Genomic DNA, 7,928 nt, shown 5'->3' with positions numbered 1-7,928 from the left:
GATGAGTAAGCGATAAACCGAACCGAACACATCAACTTCATGGTAAGCCATCTACACTTGGCACAGTACCATATATATGGTATATACAACACACCATAGATAGAAGATAAAAACCAATATCCTCCCCGACTTATAGTCCTTCCCGAAACCGAACCCGAACCGGCATACCATAGATTTATCACCTCATTCGATGTCAAACTCTTGAAGTTTACTCTGTCTCTTCCGCCATCAACACTACCTCACCTTCTGTGGCTCCTTTATGTCGACGTCGTGTGTGGATGTAGATTCAACATATAAACCCTCCTCCTCCACCCACTTAAGTCGCCCCATCGTTTTTTTATCCGAATCCTTCGACGATAAATAGCAACAGAAGGATTCAGCATCATGGAAACCTCTTTTAACAAAGGCAAACGCTGGCTCTGGCTGTACGTTGCAAGAGGGTGTTGTGTACCTTAACATTTTAAAGAGACTTTTCATCTTGAAAACAAATTTACCGGAAAACGGTTTAAGCACTTTCACTTCTCCTTTCACTTCCTCTCAATCCGAACGCCGCCGTCGAACACCAAAAAACCAAAAAATGAGAAGCACAAAAACAACTTAAATATACACTCCTTCGCAGGGTGTTTCCTCCGTTTCAGCTTTCAAATCACATGCAAATGTTGCGTGGAAGTACCCTATTACTTGGGTTATTGTATATTTTGGCCAAAAAGCGTTCCTCCCTTACGAGAAAGTTAAAAAAATAAGTATGCAAATTTTGTTCATCGAATTTAGAGGTTAATCCGGAATTGTAGGGAAAGGCGGCAGCTGCCGAGAGGCAGCGCAGCGGCAGAGGGAGGAAAGTGTAAATCGCTGGAAAAGATACGGCCAAGCTATAAGCTTTTGTTAACTTTTCGGCAAATTAGATGTCATCGATGGGAAATTGATGGTTCAATGTGGAAGTGGAAGCAACAGGCGGCGAGGCGTAAGAGTAGGTATAGAATAAGAGCAACGCAGTTAAACTCGAGGGGAGGCGATGATGCTGCTAACTTTTTAATCTCTAAATCAGACGCCAACGCCAGGCCATCAGGAAGAGAATGTTGGTTTACAAAGCTAAACAATGTTTGGAAGAAACTTTTTGTTCTATTCAGCAAACAAAAAAGAATACACTTTACGATCAAATGTCCTTGTTAGGTTTTTAATGGTGCCTTTATGGGTGACCGACCTTGAGCTTCCCTAAAATTCAATCTTTTTCGAGCTCACAAAAAACAGCAAACTTTAATTAGAAGTTCACCCGGGGCCCGAGGCGGAGCCCATAAAAAGCCTCACACTTCCCTCACTTATTGTGCTTACCTGTGTTTTGTCCTCTGGGTTATGAGGGTACTTGCTGATGTAGTCTGTGCTTAGATACACTTGGTCACCTCATCGGAAATCCTCTGTTAAAGCCCTCTCTGTGTTAAATAGATTTTTCGTTAGGTAGGTTGGTAAGAAAGGAAAGGAGACGAAACAAAGAAGGAAGTGATTTATCGATTGCTTTCGATTCCAGAAACTTTTGCTCACAGCTGGAAGAGAGTTTAGGGTATTAGCACCTCTTGTTATAATGTGGGATATCTTGTTCGGACGCCTTTGTAGGTGGATCCCCATTTGTGGTCATAAGGACTTCCTTTAAAAATTATCAGCTCACAAAATTGAGTAAAAATATAGTTTGAGTAGGGTAGCGAAGAGTAGGGTAGGTTAAGGTGTTCCTGCAATCTGTATATAATATATGTATAAAATTCTTTGGGGTTAGTTTTATGGTTTTTGCCAAAGCAACACTCCTGACCTGTCGAACAAGGTTGATGATGGAAATTAAATCCAATGTTCATAAATGTCTATATACTCGTATATGTGGAGGTTTGTATTTTCTTCCCAAGGTGGAATAATGAAATTTTGTGGATTCCATGGAAGGCAGAGGAGATATTTAGAAAGACTATGGGTAAAGGTTTTTGACACAACAAAATAATTGAATTTCAAGAATATACACCAGTGGATGACAATGTGAATGTTAATTCAGGATATTAATTTTGAATGTTATAATTCAGACTGACAGAGAAGAGTTGAGTGATATATTTATGAAACAATGGGTTCTAGAAAATCGATATGCTTTTCGTATGTGTATGAACTGGGTATCTGACCTGAGCCAATAGCAAAGCATCTTATTAGGTTGGTGAATGTGGATAAACAAGTTCTAAAAGTTTTAATTTTGTATCCACCATAAAGGGATCAAAAAAGAAAATTAAATTGTGTTTTCCAAGTTATTGTGAAAACTTAGAACTTAAAGACAAAATATAACAAGAGGATATTCTGGCACAAATAGTATTAGAAAGGTAAAATATTGGTCACGTTTATAAGTATTTAACATTCCTATGTTTTCAAAAGCATTTTCAAAATAGTAGATAAATTTGAATGAATCATAACGCATTGTAGCGGCTTTTCATAAAAGTTTTCCGAAAATTAGAGAAATTCCGTTTCAAAAATCTGCGAATACTTGATGTTTTCAAATACTGTAGTTTTACCAAGCTTACAAAAAGCTTTTGATATTAGGATCCAAATAATCTAGCTCGGTCCCTAGCTAGATGTCTACAGTTTCACGCTCCAAGTTGGTTAGGGTCACCTTCCACTTGTGCGCGCCACCTCCTTGTTCAGTGTCCTTGTACAGTGTCCTTTTTTGATGACAGCATATACTTGGTCTTGCCCTCATTGACCACTAAATCCATCTTCTTCGCTTCCGTCGCAATGCTCAAAAACGCTCCACTAACATCACGCTTTGATCTTCCAATCATGTCAATATCATCTGCGTATCTAAGTAATTATATGGAACTTTGGAAGATTGTGCCTCTAGTGTTGACGGTTCAGTTTTGCACAATTCTTTCCAGAACTATATTAAAGAAGTCGCATGACAGTGCTTCGCCTTGTCTAAAACCTTTTTTGACATCAAATACATCGGTAAGATCTTTTCCGACCTTGATAGAGCAGCATGCATTCTGCATCGTCATTCTACACAAACGGATAAGTTTGACAGGGATGCCAAAACTAGACATTGCTCTGTAAATCTCTTCCCTATAGATGCTGTCATACGCGGCTTTAAAATCGATAAAGAGATGGTGGGTATCGATTTGAAGCTTCTGGGTTTTTTCCAAGATCTGCCGTAGTGTGAATATTTGGTCGATAGTGGACTTTACGGCATAGAGGATGTTGTATGCAATGTTAAGTAGTTGGCGCAATTATGCTGAGATTCCACTCATAGGGCATGCTTTCTTCCGACCATATTTTGCAAATGAGTTGGTGCATCCTTCCTACCAAGTCATCGCCTGCTGCTTATTTCGGCAGTGATGCTGTCAGCCCCATCAGTTTTGTTTGACTTAAGTTTAGATATAGCTATCTTCATTTCGTCAAGGTCGGGTAGGCGGAATTGTTGATCTGCGTCGCCGAGGTTGAGTGGTTCTATCTCTCATACTCGTACATAGGAATTCGGTTCATCATTGCCGTTATATAATTTGGAGAAGTGGTCTTTCTTTATTCTCAACATCGACTGCAGTTCTATTACGATGTTCCCCTGATCGTCTTTACAGGCTTCGGTTCGTGGCTGGTACCTTTGCAAGGTTTATTTTACCTTTTGGTAAAATTAACGAAACTCATTCCTGTTGTGACATCTCTCTATCTCCTCAATCGCACGCTTCTCATGCTTTCTTTTTTCATCTCTCCTCTTCTACTCGTAGAGCTCGCGAGCAGCTCTGGTCCTTGTGTACATCGCCGTTTTACTTGCTTCTTTTTTCGCTGCGTGGGCTTGCCGGCATTCGTCGTCAAACCAGGGGTTTCGCTGTGGTAGCCGTGTGAAACCTAACACTTCAGAGGCGGCATCTCTGATTGCTGCAAGACAATGTTGCCACTGGTTTTCAATGCTTAATGCAGGCAGCATAAGACTTTTTAAGAGGTTATTAAAGACTCGATCGGAAAAGGACATGACATCCTCTTGCGATTGTAGTCGTCTAACGTCGAAACTTTTCACGGTAATTCCTTGTTTTGGCTTGGCATGGGAATATTCGTAGTCGTACCTTGGCTACAACGAGGTAGTGGTCCGAGTCAATTGGTCCTTCGGAATGTAAGGACTTCCTGTACACTAAAGACGTGTCGTGCGTCAATCGCAATGTGGTTAATCTGGTATTTTATTTAGCCCTACACTCTACAATTTGCAGTTAACATTTCTCACTTCACACTTAGCTTCTTACACCGCAAACTTTACACTGCATCACACTTCGAACTTTACACTTCATACATTGTTCTTATTACTTCACAGTTTACGCTTAGCTTAATTTAGAAACTTTATGTTTCATAAAGAACAAAAGCCAATTAGTGCAGAACTAGAAAAGCGAAGGCAGTTGACTACTAATATTCTTACCTTTTTGGCAGACTCGTTTTAAGATTCTCTTGTGGATGTGGATCTTCAACGGCATTTGTAAATTTGTAAAATTTAATGCATCGACAAATATTAACGTTAAATCTCTATTTTAAACCTATGCCTCTATCAATGATTACAATAATTTAACAACCACCTCTTGTGGAATGATCACATATGTGATACCGCTGTGTCCCTCTATAGTGGGGCTGTTATCTATGAAACTCCAAAGCTTGAATAAAACTCTCATATCTGGGCTGATGCTCCAATAACTTACTTATGTTTTTGTCTAATGAACATCGTATTTTCATTTCCGTCGCTTAATACGTAGCAGAAATGTTAATCAGTATACCCTCATACAGAATTGTGCAGTGATTCGTTCTTTAACCGTACAAGGCGAATGTAAAATTCTATCAAATAGATTCTTTCTTCTTACATAACATTTCACACTACTCAGCACATAAATGTACAGAGTAGAGAAGACAGCACCTTGAGCGACTAGACTATGTAAGGTGAAAACAACACAAGACAGAAGGACAGAAGAGAAAGAACAAAAGACAGAAAGAATACATGACAACAGCACGCGGTAGGTTCATCACAAAAACAAAGAACAAAATGTTAAACACCTGACAAAAGTACATTAGGAGCATTGGATAAAACAGTCAGTTTCTAAGAATCCTTACTGAAAATTGAAGTTAATTAAGGCCAAAATATCAGACCAGTCAATACGATTTACCAATACGTTACGTTTGATCATAATTCCAGAGAATTTTCTTCTAATGACAAGAGAGAGGCATATCTATGCACTAGTGAAACGTTTTAACTAAAATGCTTGTAAAGCGTTTTTAGACTTTCTCAATTCTATAGGAGTGAACTTATTTACTACACTCTAAGGTCGAATTTACAAACGAAGGGTTTAAGCCCAAGACCTTTTGGCATAAAAGTCCAATACGCTAACCATCTACTTGTAATGAAATGCAATCATGCTCAGTTTCTTTCAAATCATCCGCATACCTAAGAAACTTAGAATTTAAAAATGCATGACGAGTTTTATAATAGGAAGAACAAAAGAGGACCAACATGACTGCCTTGCGGCACACCCAAGATAACATTGATCAGTGCAAATATAACAGTATGAAACGTCGAGAAATGTCAAAATTTTCAATTTGACAAATCAGAACTCCTAAGGGAAGTTAAAAATAAAAATCTACAAAAATTAGAACACAAAATTGTTAAAAATTGATGTTCGGTTTTCGATATCTCCTCAACCTTCTTCTAAAGGCCCCATAGCCATAGCTTGTGGCCGCAAGATAAAGTACCGATTATCTTCTGGTCTGCTGCCATGGATACGAAGAGAACATCCCTCTTGTTATTCCGCCGTCCGCTTCTTCTAAGTTTACGACGGTAAATACTTTGGCCGAACGATTACACGTTGCTGCTAGATCGCAATCGATTATTCCGTTGTCACTTTAAAAGAGAATTGGATAGGCCTTGCATCGGGGCTAGTGCTCCGCTCAACACTCCCTAACCGTTGTTACGGGCAGGTCTTAATATTCGTACTGCCTTAAGCAATATATAGGGTTTTTAAATTGGCGCGGGTAAATTTAAGCACCCCGTGGAAGCCTTTTTGTTGGTGGTGACATCTGTCAAATCTTGGGTTTATTATTCAGTTGTTTATGCCAAATCATGGCAGATTAAACTATTGAACAGCACGTTCAAATGATAAAACTTTATTGTCACAATGAGTGTTTGTTAACGCAAACGTTGCTCGCACTGCGCCCATTTTACGGTAGTCGTGGTGGCCTTTCACAGTCGACTCTTCAACGTTTCGTTTCCAAATTTGAAATTTTCAGTAAACATCAGGAATTTTTTTTTGCTTATTATTCAGTTTTTTATTCAAAATCCTGGGCCCTTTCTACGGTAGACGTGGTTGTCCTTCACAGTCGACTTTCCAACGTCTTGTGGCCAAATTTGAGACGACCGGTTTAATAAACAATCAGCCAACACCCATACGGTCAAGGAAAGACAGATCGGCCTCGGTCAGTAAAATAGTACCTCGCCGTGCACAAGAGTTCGGTTAATAGCAGACTTCAATTTGGCGAATTTTGGGTCAGAACTTGATGGTTAGTGCGTTTGACTGTCATGCAAGGGGTCTTGGATTCAATACCTGCATGTGCCACCTAACTTTTTTCACTGGTACTGCCTCTTGCGAGGAATTGACAAATCCTCCAAGAGTAATTCTTGTCATGAAAAGTGCTTTCTCAAATTAGCAGTTCGGATTCGGCATATGAACTGTTGGTCCCTTCCATTTCTGACAACATTATTCGCGCACAGGAATGGTTGAGAGTTGTAATTCACCAGGCTCTGTGTCTTCATGGACTGTTGCGCCACCTAATTTATTTAATTTAATTTTTTTACTTGGACCTACACCCGTACAAGATCCAACTGACACATGAGCTAAAAGTTCATGATCATAGACAACGCCTCTTATCTTATTCGCTAACTATGCTTCGAATCGTTTGGAAGAGGACCCCAATTTTGGCCTCATATCATCTTTAGCGACGAGGTGCATTTTTGGATGAATGGCTGCGCTAACAAACCAAATTACCGTATATGGGACGACACCAACCCACGTGAGGTTCACCACGTGATAATGCATCCTCATCCGTTTAGTGTGGATTTTGGTCCAGCGGCGCCTTAATTGGTCCGTACTTTTTTTAAAACGAAGTTAGTGAGGCGGTTACCGTCAACAGCGGGCGCTACATAACGATGATAACTATTTCGCATTGACAGTTTTTATGTAAATTATTCCAAACTGCGAAACAAAATTATTCGGGAGATACGCAAGGCCAAAGCTCAGACATATTCAATACGTTTCAATGCCGTATTGGGAAGCAAAGAGATTTGGGAGAATCTGAAAAACATAGGAATTGGTAAATTCGATAGCAAATCTACAGATTTGCTTGACATAAATGCCCTAAACTTATCTTTCGTCTCAAGCACGGCAGGCACCTCGCATTTTCCAGAGCGGGTTAATTCATCGGAGAATAATTTATCAAATGCTAGGCCTAATACACCCCTTTTCGACTTCTCTCCCATTACCCCGGAGGATGTAGTTGAGGCCCTTCTATCGATAAAATCTAACGCTATAGGACTCGATATGATGCACCCTAAGTTTTTAAAAATTGTTCTCCCTACCTTGCTACCATTCATCACACTCATTTTTAACTCCATTTTATGAACACGTGAGTTTCCTTCTCTATGGAAAAAACAAAGGTTATTCCTATACCAAAAAATTCCAAAGGAGATGAGTTAAGACCTATATCTATATTGCCTTTCTTGTCGAAAGTTTTTGAGAGAATACTACAAAAGCAAATAAACGAGTTTCTAACACGGTTTGACTTATTGACCTCAAAACAATCTGGCTTTCGAAAGAAAAATAGCTGCTTGACTGCCTTGTTAAGTGTTTCTGAGGATATTAGAAAAGCAGTTGATATGGACAACGTTACTTTCCTAA

Source organism: Eupeodes corollae, chromosome 1, assembly GCF_945859685.1.
Source record: "Eupeodes corollae chromosome 1, idEupCoro1.1, whole genome shotgun sequence".
Taxonomy (NCBI): domain Eukaryota; kingdom Metazoa; phylum Arthropoda; class Insecta; order Diptera; family Syrphidae; genus Eupeodes; species Eupeodes corollae.
The sequence above is the reverse complement of the archived record's forward strand: the minus strand, read 5'-3'. Positions refer to the sequence as shown.